The sequence below is a fragment of the Mobula hypostoma genome, chromosome 9 (genome assembly GCF_963921235.1).
Source record: "Mobula hypostoma chromosome 9, sMobHyp1.1, whole genome shotgun sequence".
NCBI classification, from domain to species: Eukaryota; Metazoa; Chordata; class Chondrichthyes; order Myliobatiformes; family Myliobatidae; genus Mobula; species Mobula hypostoma.
The window spans coordinates 20,829,923-20,849,445 of record NC_086105.1 but is presented as its reverse complement, the minus strand read 5'-3'; the positions used below and the strand labels follow the sequence as shown (position 1 = coordinate 20,849,445).

Here is a 19,523-nt window from a genome sequence, read left to right as displayed (position 1 = left end):
GCCTGCTGTACCTGCATGCCCACTTTCAATGACTGGTGTACAATGACACCCAGGTCTCGTTGCACCTCCCCTTTTCCTAATCCGCCACCATTCAGATAATAATCTGTTTTCCTGTTCTTGCCACCAAAGTGGATAACCTCACATTTATCTACATTAAATTGCATCTGCCATGAATTTGCCCACTCACCTAACCTATCCAAGTCACCCTGCATCCTCTTAGCATCCTCCTCACAGCTAACACTGCCGCCCAGCTTCGTGTCATCTGCAAACTTGGAGATGCTGCATTTTATTCCCTCGTCTAAGTCATTAATATATATTGTAAACAACTGGGGTCCCAGCACTGAGCCTTGCGGTACCCCACTAGTCACTGCCTGCCATTCTGAAAAGGTCCCATTTATTCCCACTCTTTGCTTCCTGTCTGCCAACCAATTCTCTATCCACATCAATACCATACCCCCAATACCGTGTGCTTTAAGTTTGCACACTAATCTCCTGTGTGGGACCTTGTCAAAAGCCTTTTGAAAATCCAAATATACCACATCCACTGGTTCTCCCCTATCCACTCTACTAGTTACATCCTCAAAAAATTCTATGAGATTCGTCAGATGTGATTTTCCTTTCACAAATCCATGCTGACTTTGTCCGTTGATTTCACCGCTTTCCAAATGTGCTGTTATCACATCTTTGATAACTGACTCTTAACATTTTCCCCACCATCGATGTCAGGCTTACCGGTCTATAATTCCCCGGTTTCTCTCTCCCTCCTTTTTTAAAAAGTGGGGTTACATTAGCCACCCTCCAAACCTCAGGAACTAATCCAGAATCTAAAGAGTTTTGAAAAATTATCACTAATGCATCCACTATTTCTTGGGCTACTTCCTTAAGCACTCTGGGATGCAGACCATCTGGCCCTGGGGATTTATCTGCCTTCAATCCCTTCAATTTACCTAACACCACTTCCCTACTAACATGTATTTCCCTCAGTTCCTCCATCTCACTGGACCCTCGGTCCCCTACTATTTCCAGAATTGATATACTTACTGTAATTGATATACTTATTTATTTATTATTATGTTTATTTTATTTATTTATTTTTTTCGCTCTCTTCTAGATTATGTATTGCAGTGAACTGCTGCTGCTAAGTTAACAAATTTCACATCACATGCCGGTGATAATAAACCTGATTCTGATTCTCCAGATCTTCTGTGTGTTGATTCAGATTTCCAGCATTTGCAGTCTCTTCTGTCTCTTCAAAGTTCTCTTTTCAGAATTATGGTATTTAACCTTCAGAGACAAAAAAAGGCAATAAGTAGATACTATAGAATATATTGCCAAGCAAACAATTTTTAATACATAAATCAAGGCCGTGCATACAAAGAGTAAAGTTTAGGCTTTGGTGTTTGTTGACTCTTCATTGAAGAACAATATCAACAACCAGAAAGAGGTCTTCAGCAGCTAAATAATGAACACAGTAGGTAATATTTACAGCCCAAGAGTTACTGTGCCCCACCAATTCCTCACACAGCTGGGAGAGTGTGCTCTTTAAAGCCTGGTCCATGCTGGCTCAGCTGTTGTGCCCATAATGATGCCACCTCATTGGCCAAGTTGTACAGAGCATTTTAAACCACCAGCAACTGAACGGTGTGATGTATGCACATGTGTCTGAGCAGACATATTATTGATAGCAGTATTCGTCAGCGTGGTTGTTAGCACAGTGCTGTTACAGTGCCACCGACCTTGGTTCAATTCCTGCTGCTGTATATAAGGAGTTTGTACATTTTCTCCGTGACTGCGTGGGTTTCCTCACACATTCCAAAAACGTGCAGGCGGATCAGGAGGTAAATTGGCCACATGGGTGTGACTGGGCAGTGTGACCTCACTGGACCAGAGGGCCTATTACAGTGCTGTAGCTCTAAAACAATATTTTGGGTGTACTATAATTAATATACACGTTTGACACATGCATGTTGCACATTAAACAGTGATTATATTTATTGAAGGACTCTGCCTTACTTTTCCAAACCATGTTCCTCCATACAAAACACTTCATGAAGCATTATAAACCCCATTTTGAGTGCATTGTGAAAAAGTGAAGGTTGAGAGATTAATGAATATTGGGGTAGTAAAATGGGATTTCTTGGCCGTGGTATTGTTCAGTAGCTGGTCTCTAAAATGTTCTGTATAATGTTGGCTTATGAGGTGGTAGCTTTATGGCCTTACATTTAAGAGGACAAAATTGTGGAAAATGCTTTTAAAGCAATTCCATGACATGTCAAGCTGACCACCGTTATGCAACACAGCCCAAGCATAGCAGCTTTCAGGGTACATTGGAGAGGAGGAGACTGGCTAGTTTCCAGCGTCTGAAATGGTGTAATTAGAATAGCAATAGCATGAACTTGTGTACTGGCGTGAGTATTGACTTTGACAGCTAGGATGCAATATCCAGACCAACGGAGGCCTATTATCATCATGAACTGGATTCTTGTTACATTTTACAGTTTGGATATTAATTTCTAAAGTACTATATTAAATAAGCACACTAATTTGTTCAATACAACTAGGAATATCTGACAAATACTCTTGATGTAAAATTGCAAACATTAATATTGTCAAATAAAACTGTGCCTTGAGTTTATTCTTTACCGTCAAGCTAATGATGATGCAAAATGTGAATACTGAGGTTTTACAACAAGCAGTATTCAAATTGAAAGCATTGCAGCTGTACCACAGCACTGCCATGTAACAAATGGAAGAGCTGAGGGATTTTCATTTGAAATTCTTGACCCCATTCCCTAGACAGCACATGGAAGTGCACAAGATAAAGGCTTTCCTACACAATTGTTGACTCCAGCTAACCCAGAGGGCTCAGAAATCGTCTGCGCAGGGAACTGATGAATTACATATGATTGATTTTAAATATGCACTTGGAATGAGGGCAAATCAAATTTACAATTGTAATTCAAGAGGGATCTTTGTCAGTTTTGTCATTTCACCTTCAGATGAGGGGAAGCTTGCTGTTAATTTGCAATCTACTATCAAATAATGATGTTTAGAATTTAAGTTTGTATTCAAGTTTGTGAAATGGAAAATCTAAATTTAAATAATTATTATTGAAAATCGTAAGTAACTTTAGATTATTTATTTGCAACCAAGAGAAAATCTGCAGATGCTGGAAATCAAAGCATCTCACACAAAATGCTGGAGGAACTCAGCAGTCCAGGCAGCATCTATGCAAAAAAAGTACAGTCAACATTTTGGGCCAAGACTCTATTTATTTGTAATAATATTTGTACTAAAATTACTAATACTATTAATAGGGGCAGCACGGTAGCGTAGTGGTTAGCACAACGCTTTACAGTACTAGCGACCCAGGTTCAGTTCCCACTGCCGTAAGGAGTTTATATGTTCTCCCTGTGACTGTGTGGGTTTCCTTGCACAGTTCAAAGGCCTACCAGTTGGTAGGTTAATTAGTCATTGTAAATTGTCTTGTGATAAAAAAAATCGGAGGATTGCTGGGCGGTGTGGCTCGAAGAGCTGCAAGGACTATTCCGTGCTGTAGCTCAATAAATAAATACAAATTCAAGACATTAAATGCAAATCTAGATCTTTCACTGAGTTTATATTGTGAAGTATAAAATGTAATCACTGTACATACAAGACAGTGGATAATTTTGTATGCTGAATGCATGTAGTTTTATGTTTAATATGTTCAGAACCTTACTTTGGCCATATCAAATTTTAGTTATTGATGCATCAAAATATCTTCAGAGAGTATTTTGAAAATTTCTGGGCAAAGGATAACCCTGCACTTCATAATGATTCCTTAAATTAATTTGAAATTAACAGAAGAAATTAATTTGGTCCATCTACTCCACACCGTTACCTTATAGAGCAATCTATTTGGTCCAGGCTGCTACTCATCCTGAGTAGCGAAACATATATTTTCCCCAGGGCGTCTGCCCAGTTTCTTTTGAAAGCTCCGAATGACTCAGTTTCCACCACTGGTATAACTACTGCTTTCTAGACCATAACAAATCCCAGCTTCTAGAGTTCTTTTGCTCATTACTTTGAATCTTTGAACCATGGTTTATTCACACCTTCATCTAATAGAAACAGCTCTCTGCTTACTCTTTATACACAGTCTTATACAACTCTGCCAAATAATTTGATAGGTGCAGTTAAGTGATTGTGTTTCAATTCTTGTTGGAAAATTTTTACCAGTAGATTACAATAGAGGAAAGCCCCATATCCCTTCAGTAGATGTGATGTGCTTTAAGTGTATAATATGTACCTTTCATTTTGTATAGATGGTGATATGAGAATATTCTTAAAACATACAATTTTTTCCTGCCAACTGGATTTTTCAAGGACAATTTTTGTCTTTATTTCACTTTTGATTTGGTTAATGTTCTACTTAAGGCCATGTTTGTTTATTCTGAACTGTTTGATTTGAATCATTTACTTATTCAGAAGGCTCATCATTCCTGACTGTTCTCAAAACCTCACACCAACCTAATTTCACCTTGCGTTACAGTTGAGTTTTCTGATTTATAGCAACATGCACAAAATGGTGGAGGAATTCAGCAGACCGGGCAGCATCTATGGATAAGAGTATACAATCGACGTTTTGGGCTGAGACCCTTCTTCAAGACAGAAGAAGGGTCCCGGCCTGAAATGTCACCTGCCTGGCCTGCTGAGTTCCTCAGGCACTTTGTGTGTTGCTTTGGATTTCCAGCATCTGTAGATTTTCTTGTGTTTGTGTTTCAGATTTATACTTTGTTTTGCATTAGATAAAATGTTATTATTTGAATGTAATTATTCTTGCTGAAGTTACTAAAGCATGCCTAAGAAATAATTGTAGTGTGAATTTGTGTCCTTATTTTGCTCATCTGAAAAGAGGAGAGGCTGTCGAAGTGTTGGGATGGACGGTTGATGGACTCGAGATTATGGTCTCTGGGGGCTTCGCTGTCGCTTGCTTGGAGGGTGGTGGGGTTGATGCCTTTGCTGCTGTTTGTGCATGGGGGAAGGGAAGAGCTTTCGGGTTCATTTATTCTTTGGGGTTTTCCTTCTGTTTTGTGGGTGTCTGTGAAGAGTAAGGATTTCAGGTTGTGTACTGTATATGTTCCCTGGTACCAACACCAAACCTAATTATGACTCTTTTCAAGAAAGGCGAGAGGAGAGATTGTGGTATTTTTAGTGTGCTTTCTTTTCTGCACAACACAAGCAAAGGAACAGGGATGGAAGAACAATGAAAGTGATTTGGCTACGTTCACTGCTATCATAAATCTTTGGCAACTAAAGTTCCAAGCAACTAAACTTAGCATGTGGAGCCTCAGTGAAAGACCAAGGAAGTGCTAAACTGCTACATTACCTTCTGCTGGATGAGATAGTAAATCACATTTGCTTCTCTCAGACAGATGTAAAAGATCCCATGGCACTATTTGAAGAAGTGTAGGAGCGTTCTCCTGGTAACGGGCCAATATTTTCACCTCTTCAGCACCACTGACAGTTTTTGTGAGGATTTATCTTTTGCTATTTCTGGGACCTCGTGCACATGTTACAACAATGGCAGTACATAATTTATTTCATCCCTGCTTTTTTTTTTGGTCCTTTAATTAGCGGTCTCTTCATCTGGCTAGGAACTGGAGTACAGGCATGGAGCCATGTATTAAAAATGCTGCTGCCTTAGGGAAAGGAGTAGACAAATAGGCAGGCGTAACAAATAATCGAAACTTTTTCTTTTGCTATTGTAATTGAAGAAAAAGTGGGAGTCATTGATAGGTGAATAAATAATGCTGTTTAGTCACATCCATCTTTAAATGCTGTAGGACAAAAGAGTGTTAACAGCCACATTCACGTGTTCATTCGTATTTCAGCTAGTATCTTTAAAGCCTAGCCCAGGTAAAAGACCAATGCTGGTATCTAGGATTAACATAGGAAGATGGTTGGCATTGACATGGTGAACTGAAAAGCTTGGTTTGGTGCAAAAATGCTACTCTTTTACATGGTTGATTCATAACTTCATGAGCTGCTCAGCTACTTTCGATGCAACACACAAAAAGTGCTGGAGGAACTCAGCGGGTCTGGCAGCATCTATAGAAAAGAGTAAACAGTTGACGTTTTGATGTTCAGGACTGAGAAGGAAGATAAAGATGCCTGAATAAAATAGTTGGGGAGGGGAAAGAAGCTAGCTGGAGAGTGATAGGTGAGGCCTGGTGGGTGGGAAAGGTCAAGGGTCTGAGAGAAAGAGTCTGATCGGAAAGCAGAGTGGACCATAGGAGGAAAGGAAGGAGGAGCAGACCCGGGGGAAGTAATAAGCAGGCAAGAAGAAGAAAAATATCAGAGTGGGAAATTGTTCACTGTTAGGAGAAATCGATAATTCATGCCATTAGGTTAGAGGGTACCCAGACAGAATATAAGATGGAATAATATAAGATGATTGAGGGTGGCATCCTTTGGCACAAGAGGAGGCCACGGATCAACACTCAACACGCTGCAACAGGAATGGGAATTAAAATATTTGGCCACCATGAAGTTCTGCTTGTGGCGGATGGTGCGGAGGTGCTCGACAAAGCAGTGTTCTGTGGTAAATTAGTCCGAAATACCAGACTGTAAATGTGTGTCAGGAGCTTGGAGGTCCAGCAGAGAAGATTTACCAGAACCATTTTAGGCTAAGGGACCTAATGTGAAGGAATAGAAAAATGGGAACATGCTCCACAGACCAGAGAAAAAATAAGGAGAGATTTAATAAAATAGCTCTGAATTATGTAGGATTTTTCTAGAGTGGATAAGGAGAACTTTTCATTGGCTACTGCTTTCAGAGAGATCAGAATCAGGGCTGTTGTCACGGGCATATGTTGTTAAATTTGTTGTTTTTGTGGCAGCTAAACAGAAATACTATGTTACAATAAGTAGTGCAAAAGAGGAATACTGAGGTAGTAAAAAATACACACGAGAAAATCTATAGATGCTGGAAATTTAAAGCAACACATACAAAATGCTGGAGGAACTCAGCAGGTCAGGCAGCATCTATGGAAAAGAATAGATAGTCGACGCTTTGGGCCGAGACCCTTCTTCAGGACTGAGAAAGATGTGGGAAGATGTCAGAATAAAAATGTAGGGGAAAGGGAAGTAAATGAGCTGGAAGGCAATATGTGAAGCCAGTTGGGTGGGAAAGGTCAAGGGCTGGAGAAGAAGGAATAGTGAGGTTGTGTTCATGGGTCATGGACCATTTGGAAATCTGATAGCAGAGGGTATGAAGCTATTCTTCAGGCTCCTGTACCTCCTCACAGATGGTGGTAATGAGAAGAGGACATGTCCCAGATGGTGATAGTCCTTAATGATGGGAGCTACCTTCTTGAGATTCAGGACAATTTGCAACAGAACCAGAAGGAATTCTTTGAGCAAAATAGTTTTGAAGGAAATGGAATACGTGCTCATACAGAAATAAGGGAGCTATAGAGAAAATGCAAAAAGGTGGAATTAATTGGATGGCCCATGAGAAACCTAGCTGAGGCTTGGGATGAAATGTCTTTTTTTTTAAAGGGGACAGATTCATGAACTCTTTTTCATCAACAAAGTGCACTATTGACATTAATCTCAGTGTTCACTGTCAAATGATTGAAAACATACTGTATGCCTGAGGAATGGATTAGTAAGTTCAGGACTCTTATTTAAGAAAAAAAATCATCTTCAGAAAATGTTCACTTGATGGTGAGATACATCTGCATGTGCATGAATTCTGCTCAAGGACCTCAAAGATGCATAGAATATGAATGTGATTGGGCACTTGATCACAGCTAGTAACCTACAGTTAAATTCTACACCTTTCTGATTTGCAGAAGAGCTGCTTCTGGTCTCTGGTTTAAGTAACAGAGTAGAGAGTTAGTTTAACTCAATCAGAAAAACACAGAAGATTCCGTAGATATTGGAAATACAGAATAATGTACACAAAATGTTGGAGGAACTCAGCAGGTCAGGCAGCATTAATGGAGATGAATAAACAGTTGTTGTTTCGGGCCGAAACCCTTCACCTGCTGAGTTCTTCCAGCATTTTGTGTGTACCTCGTATTAAAGTTCATCTCTTGCCTTCCAGCATATTATATTTTTACAAAACTTGTGACATTTGACACCAAGCATTTGAAGGAAATATTAAGACTGGTGAGCAAAGCCATGGTCAAGGGGGAGATTTTATATTGACTGACATGTACTGTAGATGATTGACTGTAATAACTATTCTAGTGTTTGAAATGAAAGAAAGCAGCCATTTCCTTAAGAAAGTTCATGTTTTGTCAATTATTTTGTTATCAGAAAATTATCCAGACATTAGGGCTGATATGAATAGTTAGTACAATGCTTTACAGTACCAGTGAGCCAGATTCAGTTCCTGCCCCTGCCTGTATGTTCTCCCTGTGACCGCATGGGATTCCTTTGGGTGCTCTGGTTTCCTCTCCCAGTCCAGTGACATACTGGTTGGTAGATTAATTGGTCATTGTAAATTGTCACGTGATTAGGCTAGGATTAAATTGGAGGATTGTTGGGCGGTGTGGCTCAAAGTGCTGGAAGTGCCTATTCCATGGTGTATATCAATAAAATAAAAAAATCAATAAATTAGGGCCCTGTTGTTAGTGGTATTGGCTGTTCTTGATGGAAAGCCAGTGCAATTTGTTTATGTCCAGCTCTAAACTTCTTACTGTTATGTGCTAAATGTTGGTATTGCATTGTGTAATAGTGGTTGTCTTTTCTTTATGCTTTATTGTGTAAACAGTTTGATATTTAGTGATGATACTCAGGTAGATATTCATATCTAACAGTCCAAATGTCAACACAATGGAATGTTACTCGAAGCAACAGTATTTTCTACCAAGCATTCTGCTGGCTCTAGAACAATTTGCCTATAGCTAAGAACTATTCCAACTTTTGCAGTGTGACTATGGAGGGCAGATTCTTAACATAAGGTGAATGGTTGGATGTGGTCAATGATTTGCCTCTTCAAGGCTGCATGATTCCATTACCTAGCAACAAACAACTGAATGCTAAGTATAGCTGGGAGTACACATGCATATATCTTTGAAGGTGGCAAGGTAGGCTGAGAAAGCAGTTGAAATTTAACCAAAGCTAAAGGTCATTTGATCACTGTTGTGCTCCCATAGATCTTGCTGATCTAAAGGGCCACTTGAGGACAAAGGGACTGGCACCGAATGTAATGCCTTATCATAAACTTCTAGAACATTCAGTAGGGAAATGTTTCTCAACTACTTTTCCATGTATAGAAATGAAATGAAAAGATTCAGAATCAGGTTTAATATCGTCAACATATGCTGTGAAATTTATTAACTTTGCGGTAGCAGTACAATGTAACACATAATAATAGCAAAAAAAAATGAAGCACAGTAAGTATATATATAAGTAATGCAAAAATGGAAATAAAAATAGAAGTGAGAGAGTGTTCATGGTTTCAATGTCCAATCAGAAATCAGGTCGCAGAGGGGAAGAAGCTGTTCCTGAATCATTGAGTGTGTGCCTTCAAGCTTCTGTACTTCCTTCCTTATGGTAACAATACGTGATCTGGGTGATGAGGGTCCTTAATGAAGGACAATGCCTTTCTGAGGCATCGCTCTTTGAAAATGCCCTGGATGCTATGGAGGCTAGTGCCCATGATGGAGTTAAGTTGACTCTCCATACTTCAATCCTGTGTAGTAGCCCCCCTCTCACCCCCCACACCCGATGGTGATGCATCCAGTTAGAATTCTCTCCACAGTACAACTATAGAAATTTAAGAGTGTTTTAGTTGACATAACAAATTTAAATTTAAAAGAATTAAGGGAAAAAAAGCTGTTACAGACTTCTTAGGTTTATGAGTGAGGCAGAATTTGACAAGACCCCAAATCCAAAAAAGGATTGCATTACAATCCTTTGCAGCTCCATTTAAGGCTTTGGTAGAAAAACTGATCGGGTCGAGCAGCATCTGTGGGGAGAAAAGAATTGTTGAAGTTTTGGGTGGAAACCCTGCATCAGTAGCCTTATGAGAAATGAAATATGCGATAAGCAATGCAGGAGAAGATAATACTACCATGATCCATTGCAAAGACACCAAACACCTGAAGTTGAATGGAAAGCCAGTGGAAACTTTGCAATGGAAATTGTGAAATGGCTTCCCCCCCCCAAAAAAAAATTAGCACACTCTGCAATAATGAAAACAGGAGGTATGGTACAAGCATCATATCTCCCTGCCTAAATCACATTGCCAAATGCAGTGGATGAAGATTAGCAATACTTTTTAGAACAGTTGCCTGTTGTTCAGTCTTGGTGAAACAGCTGCCAAGAAAGTTAGCAGCGTTCCTTTGTCAAATGGTAGAACTTCACCAATATTGCAAAAGACATTTATTTCCAATTGACTGAAGGTATTTCCAAACTAAAGGTTTGTTTGAAAAATATGCCTATGTATATGAATATTGAATAGATTAAAAATCATGCAAAAACAGAAATTATATTAAAAATGTGAGGCAGTGTTGATGGGTTCAATGTCCATCTAGGAATCAGATGACAGAGGGGAAGAAGCTGTTCCTGGGTCACCGAGTGTGTGCCTTCAGGCTTCTGTACCTCCTACCTGATGGTAACAATGAGAAAAGGGCATGCCCTGGGTGTTGGGGGTCCTGACTAATGGACGCTGCCTTTCTGAGACACTGCGCCTTGAAGATGTCCTGGGTACTTTGTAGGCTAGTACCTGAGATGGAGCTGACTAGATTTACAACCTTCTGCAGCTTCTTTCGGTCCTGTGCAATAGCACCCTGCCACCACCACCCCCCCCCCCCGACCACCATACCAGACAGTGATGCAGCGTGTCAGAATACTCTTCACGGTACACCTATAGAAGTTTTTAAGTGTTTTTGTTGACATACCAAATCTCTTCAAACTCCTAATGAAGTATAGTTGCGGTCTTACATTCTTTATAGCTGCATCGATATGTTGGGACCGGGTTACATCCTCAGAGATCTTGACACCCAGGAACTTTGCTCACTCTCTCCACTTCTGATCCCTCTGTAAGGATTGGTATGCGTTCCTTCATCTTACCCTTCCCATAGTCTACAATCAGCTCTTTTGTCTTACTGATGTTGACTGCAATGTTGCTGCTGCAACGCCACTCCACTGGTTGGCATATGTCGCTCCTGTATGCTCAGAAGAACTTCCACAAAATGCAATTGGAGGTTAATTGTTTTTACATGAATACATGACAGGACAGGCTGGTAAATCTGTGGAATTCATTGCCACAGATGCATGTGGAGGCCAAATCATTGGGTATATTTAAAGAGGAGGCTGATGGTTCTTGATTAATAAGGGAGTCAAAGGTTACTGGGAAATGTCAGGAGAATAGGGTTGAGAGGGGTAATAAATCAGTCATGATGGAATGGAGGAGCAGACTTGATGGGCTGAATGGCCTAATTTGCTCCTTTGTTTAATGTTCTCCAGTGGAAATGCTGCATTTGAATCTACTGATGGAATAGTCACAATGACCTTTCAGAGAGAGGTAGATGTAGCCAAGAAATTGTCTCCAGTGTTTAATGATGTCTTCAATTCAGAACTTAGAATTATGAATTTTGTGAAAGCAAATGCCCTCAGTTCTCACGTCATTGCTGCTATGAGTTATGGAATGGAGGCTGATCACCACCATCTATCTTAATGTGCTCAGATGCAGTGACTGTTCCCTGCTGAAGTACTGAACTAAGTAAACCTGAAGCCTTTCTATCTCAGAAGAATTCTCTTTTTGGTACTTGCCAAGCTTGCACTTCTAGCATATATATTGGATCACTTAAATCACCAAAATACATCTATGTAGAAAAATGTTTTCAGTGTGTTTGGAATGGCAAGGCAAAATCATAGTTTTTAAAAAGTAAGTTTAATGTCCTACAAGAAAGAATTTGACACAATTAGTTTGACATGTTCCTATATTTAGTACCCTTGACATTAGTTGACGACAAAGGCATCAGTCTAACACTTCAAAGTGAAATGTCATTATCCCATCTAAATCAAGTCTGAAGAATTTCATGAGTGTTTCTCTCTGACTGTAATCTCAATGGACACAGAAGACAAGTTGTTAAATAATCAGGGCCTGAAGTACAGTTTCCAAAACCATCTTAACCTACATGATATCGAGAACTCAGTGAATTTATAGTCGAACCTTACTGCTAGTACATTCCAGTTACCTTTGTGAAAGTGGATTTTCAGCAGCAACTAGACCTGATACCTGAACAGACTGAGCATTGGTAAGATGCTCTGACTATTACTAGCATGAGAAAGTCTGCAGGTGCTGGAGATCCAAAGCAACACACAGAAAATGCTGGAGGAACTCAGCAGGTCAGGCAGCATCTATGGAAATGAATAAACAGTCGACGTTTCGGGCCGAGACCCCTCTTCAGGACTGAATAGGAAGGGGGAAGATGCCAGAATAAAAAGGTGGTTGGGGGGAAGGGGAAGGAAGCTAGCTGAAGGGCGACAGGTGAAGCCAGGTGGGGCAAGGGCTGGAGAAGAAGGAATCTGAAAGAAGAGGAGAGTAGACCACAGGAGAAAGGGAAGGAGGAGAGGACACAGGGGAAAGTAATAGGCTGGTGAGAAGAGGTAAAAGGCCAAAGTAGGGAATTGAGGAAGAAGGGAGGACCTCCAGCATTTTGTGTGTGTTGCTTTGCTCATTCGCCACTCATCTGAAGGTTTAGGGTAATATGGAAGGGCCAAAAATCTCATCAGGATATGGTGGCTAAATTATTATTTTAAATTAAATTATCTGTGACATGCAAGTGTAGAATAATAGCATGAGAGCTGGATGGTGATATTGTGCCTTTAATTACCTCTGTGTTAAAATGATGCTCTGATGCTTACAGATTGCTTTAGTCATGGAATATGTGTAAACAGAAAACACTCTCCCCAAATTATACCAGAGTGAGAAAACCTACATTTCAAAAATATGACCATGCTCAGTTTTTGTGAAAGATTTCTTCTGAAGTGTTACATTTCAACCGAAAATAACTTTCTATTAATCATGTTGTTGAGTGCTTTTGAGGTGCTGTCGACTCATGACGACCCAAGGAATAGTGTCTAACAAGCCTGATAGAGTTCTTTGAGGAGGTGACCAGGCATATAGATGAGGGTAGTGCAGTGGATGTGATCTATATGGATTTTAGTAAAGCATTTGACAAGGTTCCACACGGTAGGCTTATTCAGAAAGTTAGAAGGCATGGGATCCAGAGAAGTTTGGCCAGGTGGATTCAGAATTGGCTTGCCTGCAGAAGGCAGAGGGTGGTGGTGGAGGGAGTACATTCAGATTGGAGGATTGTGACTAATGGTGTCCCACAAGAATCTGTTCTGGGACCTCACATTTTTTTGATTTTTATTAATGACCTGGATGTGGGGGTAGAAGGGTGGGTTGGCAAGTTTGCAGACGACACAAAGGTTGGTGGTGTTGTAGATAGTGTGGAGGATTGTCAAAGATTGCAGAGAGACATTGATAGGATGCAGAAGTCGGCTGAGAAGTGGCAAATGGAGTTCAACCCGGAGAAGTGTGAGGTGGTACACTTTGGAAGGACAAACTCCAAGGCAGAGTACAAAATAAATGGCAGGATACTTGGTAGTGTGGAGGAGCAGAGGGATCTCGGGGTACATGTCCACAGATCCCTGAAAGTTGCCTCACAGCTGGATAGGGTAGTTAAGAAAGCTTATGGGGTGTTAGCTTTCATAAGTCGAGGGATAGAGTTTAAGTGTCGCGATGTAATGATGCAGCTCTATAAAACTCTGGTTAGGCCACACTTGGAGTACTGTGTCCAGTTCTGGTCACCTCACTATAGGAAGGATGTGGAAGCATTGGAAAGGGTACAGAGAAGATTTACTAGGATGCTGCCTGGTTTAGAAAGTATGCATTATGATCAGAGATTAAGGGAGCTAGGGCTTTACTCTTTGGAGAGAAGGAGGATGAGAGGAGACATGATAGAGGTGTGCAAGATAATAAGAGGAATAGATAGAGTGGATAGCCAGCGCTACTTCCCCAGGGCACCACTGCTCAATACAAGAGGACATGGCTTTAAGGTAAGGGGTGGAAAGTTCAAGGGGGATATTAGAGGAAGGTTTTTTACTCAGAGAGTGGTTGGTGCGTGGAATGCGCTGCCTGAGTCAGTGGTGGAGGCAGATACACTAGTGAAGTTTAAGAGACTACTGGACAGGTATATGGAGGAATTTAAAGTGGGAGCTTATATGGGAGGCAGGGTTTGAGGGTCGGCACAACATTGTGGGCCGAAGGGCCTGTACTGTGCTGTACTATTCTATGTTCTATGTTCTCTATAGTGTAGTTGTCCATAGGGTTTTCATGGCAAGGTATGGAAGTAAATTGCCAGGCCTTTCTTCTGTGCAGATACTGCTGGTGCCCAGGTTGGGACCTGGCTGGATTCGAACTCAGGATCATGTGCCTCGAAGTCCAGTGCTCATGCCACTACACCACCAGCTGGCCCCAATTAATCATAATCTCTACTAATTGCACGGCTTTCAAATATTTCAACTTAAGAAAACTACATTGTGTACGTTCTCATTTAGTTCCAAACACATAAATCAGATGGTAAAGGACAAACACAAATAGTCAGGACCTTAAGAGATCCACTTCAGTTTGGGAAGAAAGCCAGTCAGAGGACCCACTCTTGCCATTCCCCACTGCCCCTCTTCCCCCCAGCCTTAGTTTCTTCATCCCTCTCAAGCAACTGATATTGCAAACTTGTGTGTGGAATCATTAGGAAATCTTTATTACATAGTTCTCTAATGTCCAATTTTAATCAGCTGGCCGAGTTTATTTTTATTAATTGCTTTTAAAGCCGGCCTGTGAGATATGGGAACAGAGGGGCCTGGAATTTTGTTGTCAGCATGGTAAAATTATCATACGGTATTTAAATATTCTGAAAAAATGAATGCTCAGTATAAATCTAATCAATTCAAAGCATTGTGACTTAGATCATCAGGCTCCAGGTAGTGTTAGACTATGACTTTGGTGTCACTTCAAAGCAGAGACTTTTGCTGCAGCAAGCTCTTAAAGCAACCAGTAAAAACTGTTGAATGTATCATGGAAAATGCAGAATATAAATCCACTGATAAACCTATGGCTCTGTGGGAGTGCTATTTGTATTCCCGGCCACAGTTACATCCTGGAGACTGGAATCGAAAGCAGGAATCATAGGTGATGGTGAGATGATATGCAAAGGTTGATCTTGACACCAGTTGGAAAAATGAGAGAGTATGAAATATTCAATAGCTTAAAATAGTCTATCCACAATTGAAACTGAACAAGGATAGATTAGTGACGTAAATGATCATAAATGTGAACTATCAGAGCAAATTATGATTATGGATTATGATTATCTTTTCCCACACAGAGGGTTTCCAATGCTGAGAATTGGGTACTAGGCAGGATTGTACTGAGATAGATTTCAGAAGGATTCAAAAACTAGTGATATAATGGACTGGTATACAAAGAAGATGAATTCAGATTCAAAGTCCCATCATTCTAGACTTTCTTTGGACATATTGCACATAATTAAATAATTTCCCACTCAGGATCAATAAAGTGCTTAATAGAATAACCCATTTTGGCATTAATATCCTGTAAATTCCTGAAGACATTTGACTATACTTCTGATGTTGGTTTCCCTACATCAAAATTGTAAAATAATTCCAGCATTCTTGAGACCACCATTTTCTTTTAGCCGGGAAATTGCAAATGTTTGCAGGGATAATACTTTTTGAATATAAAATCCTTGATGGAACTGCTTCTACTATAGTAGAGACATCAGAGAATGGATTTGATATCCTAGTTAAGGAGCAGTGGGGATGTGGTTGGATGGCAAACATGAGGGAAGTAAATCATTATCTTAAAATTATTATTAGAAGTACAAGAAGAGAATGGGAGATGTTTTTCTTATATGGGCAAAGTATGGGACAGTGTAACAAATAGTGCTCCCTCATTGTGGAATCCCACTATTTCTCTGTCCTTATGAATGTCTGAAGCCCCATAACTACTGCATCTAATTCCAACCTGAACGTACCCTGACTTGGCCAATATTTGTGCTAAGGGCTTATATTGAAAGAAAGAAAGAAAATATTTTAGAATGCTGAAATGGGGGTTTGCATTTCAAATGTTTATCCAAGTTTCATTAAAAGAAGCAATGTCCTCTACATTAACCACTTCCCGCTCCAAAGTGTTGGATACTCTGTAAGTACATTATGGGCAAATCAATGCTGACTGCATTCAGATGGTTATAATGTCCTTTCTACATTGAAATTCCCAAAAAACTGCATATTGCGTTCTAAGTATTGATTCCTATAAATGCTTCTTCTACTGTAGTAGAGACATCAGAGAATGGTTTTGATATCCCTCTGCTCCTCCACGCTTCTTCATTATCATCATTCTTTATTTCCTGATAATAAAACGTTAAATATTATTGGACTTCTTAATGACTTTGACTATTTACATTTGTGCTTTTAGAGAATTATGCTTTGAACTCATAGAACTTTATCCAAATCTAGTTTATCCAAGCCTTTTGTATCTTTTTGTTGTATGTTTACTCACAATTTTTGTTTAAATTTTCCAAGATGAATGAAAACACCTATCCACAGTAAAAAGCACCTTCTGACTGTGTACACTGTGATCTACAAGATGCAACGTATTAAAGCTGAGCACCAACATAATATCTGTTTCCTCTGTTCAACAATTTTATGCTTTGATGTTTCAGATTTCAAAACGTTGTCCTATATACCTGGAAGAAATGTAAACCTTGTATTGCCTCCTGGTGTATCCCTGTCATCAGGCAAAAGACAAGGAAGGGGATGTAGGACTGGTTCTGGTTTTTGGCAGCGTATGTCTACTGCTGGATGTGATAATCATAAAAGTTGTGACAATGCAATAAATCAGAGGGCTGAGGCAAACCTATTGGGAAGAAAACTGTGAACCCAGAGCCATCAAGTGTGCCTCATACATTCATCCTTTCGTTCTCATGAACCTCCTCTGGACCCTCTCCAATGTCAGCACAAAGGAGCCCCAAACTGCTTACAGTACTCCAAATGTGGTCTGACCAATGCCTTATAAAGCCTCAGCATTACATCCTTGCTTTTATATTCTAGTCATCTCGAAATAACACTAACATTGTATTTGCCTTTCCTTATTACCAACTCAACTTGCAGGTTAACTTTTAGGGAATTGTGCACTCCTATTTAGAAAATAGCCTAGACCTTTATTCCTTTTACCAGATTGCATGACCATACACTTCCCTAAACAGAAGTTCATCCAACACTTCTTTATGGTATGCTGCTGGTTTCTTCCACACTGAAGACTGACACAAAATACTTGTTGAGTTGGTCTGCCATTTCTTTGTCTCCCATTATGGCTTCTTCAACATCATTTTCCACCAGTCCGATATCCATTCTTCCTTCTTTTTTACTCTTTAAATACAGTATCTGATAAAACTTCTGGTATCCTCTTTTATATTATTGGCCATTTTACCTTCCTATTTCATCTTTTCTCTCCTTTTTTTTGTTTCCTTCTGTTGGTTTTTACTGACTTCCCGATCCTGTTGTTTCCCATTAGTTGTTGCTATATTGTATACCCTCTCTTACTGTCTTTGACGTCTCTTGTCACCTACAGTTGCCGTATCCTCCCTTTAGAATGTTTCTTCTTCTTTGGATCAGGTTCGGCCTGTTTCTGTCTCATGCCTCTGAGGTTACCTTTATTCAACTGAAATACTGATACATCTGATTTTAACTTCTTCCTCTCAAACTGCCAAGTGAACTCGATCATTATGTGATCACTATCTCCTAAGGGTTCCTTTACCTTAAGCACCCAAATCAAATCTGGTTCATTACACAGCACCCAATCCAGAATAGGACACTTATCTAGTATGCTTGACCACAAGCTGCTATAAAAACCCATCTCGTATACATTCTACAAGTTTCTTGTTATCCAGCACCAACCTGATTTTCCTGGTCTACCTGCATACTGAAATCCCCTATGACCCATTCTGACACGCCACTCCTCCACTGTCATGATGAGGCCACAGGTTGGACAAGCAACACCCTATATTCCGTCAGGGTAGTCTCCAGCCTGATGGCATGAACATCCATTTATTGAAATTCCGGTAATGCCACACACCCTTTACCATTGCCCATTCCCTTTTTACTCTCTCACCGTATCTCCTTACCTGTCCATCATCTTCCTCTGATGCTCCTCCCCCTTTTCTTTGTTCCACGACATTCTGTCCTCTCCTATCAGAATTCCCCTTCTCCAGCCCTGTATCTCTTTCACCAATCCACTTCCCAGCTCTTTGCTTCACCCCTCCCCCGGTTTCACCTATCACCTTGTGTTCCTTCCTCCTCTCCTCCTCCTCCTCCTCCTCCTCCTCCCAGCTTCTAGTTGATTCCTTAGCTTTCTCTCTCCAGTTCTGATACATACCGGGTCTCAGCCCGAAGCGTCAACTGTACTCTTTTCCAAAGATGCTGCCTGGCCTTCTGAGTTGCCCCGGCATTTTGTGTGTATTCTCCTGTGACCATTGTAACTTTGCCCTTCTTACATGCATTTTCTATCTCCTGCTGTAATTTGTACTATTCAGAGGCCTGTATATAATTCCCAACAGGGTCTTTTTACCCTTGTAATTTTTTATAACTCTACCCACAAAGATTCTACATCTTCCAATCCTAGGTCACCTCTTTCTAAGGATTTGACCTCACTTTTTTTTGTTATCAGCAGAGCCCCTCTGGCCACCTGCCTGTCCTTTTCATACAATGTGTATCCTTGAAAGTTAAGCTCCCAGCTGTGATCTTCTTTCAGCCATGACTGTGATGCCCACATTATAACTGCCAATTTCTAACTGCAGTACAAGATCATCTACCTTACTTTGTATATGTTCAGTCCTGTACCCACCACCCTCCTTTTCCATTTTGTCTTCATGTTGCCTGAAGTTACATTCTTATCCCTTTCTAAACTTTGTACCTTATTCTTCATTCTGGAGGCCTCAGTAACCTCTCCTGCACTCTGCTTCTCTTTTACTTTATTCATATTTTTCCAAGCTGTTGAACCCAGCCCGCTACCATTTAGTTGTAAGCCCTATCCATGGCCCTAGATATACATTCGCTAGGACCCTGGTCCCAGCATGATTCAGGTGGAACCTGTCCCATTGGAACAACTCCCTCCTTCCCCAATACTGGTGTCAACTTCCCATGAATTCAAACCCACTTCCCCCACACCAATTAGAGTGCATCTAATTTTTCTGATCTTATTAACCCTGTGTCAATTTGCACTTGGCTCAAGTAACAAAACGGAGATTATTACCACAAAATAATCTGCAGATGCTGGGGTCAAAGCAACACTCACAACATGCTGGAGGAACTCAGCAGGTCGGACAGCATTCATGGAAAAGATCGGTCGACGTTTCGAGCTGGAACCCTTCATCAGGAGATTATTACCATTTTGGTTGTGCCTTTTACTTTAGTCCCAAGCTGCTCAAATT

General features: G+C 40.4%; 1 protein-coding gene across 10 annotated transcripts in view; it reads left to right on the top strand.

Moving 5' to 3' along the window:
• Positions 1-19,523, top strand: part of LOC134351553 (suppressor of tumorigenicity 7 protein homolog) — a 209,031-nt gene that overhangs the window by 60,852 nt on the left and 128,656 nt on the right. The gene's annotated exons all lie outside the window — the stretch shown is intronic.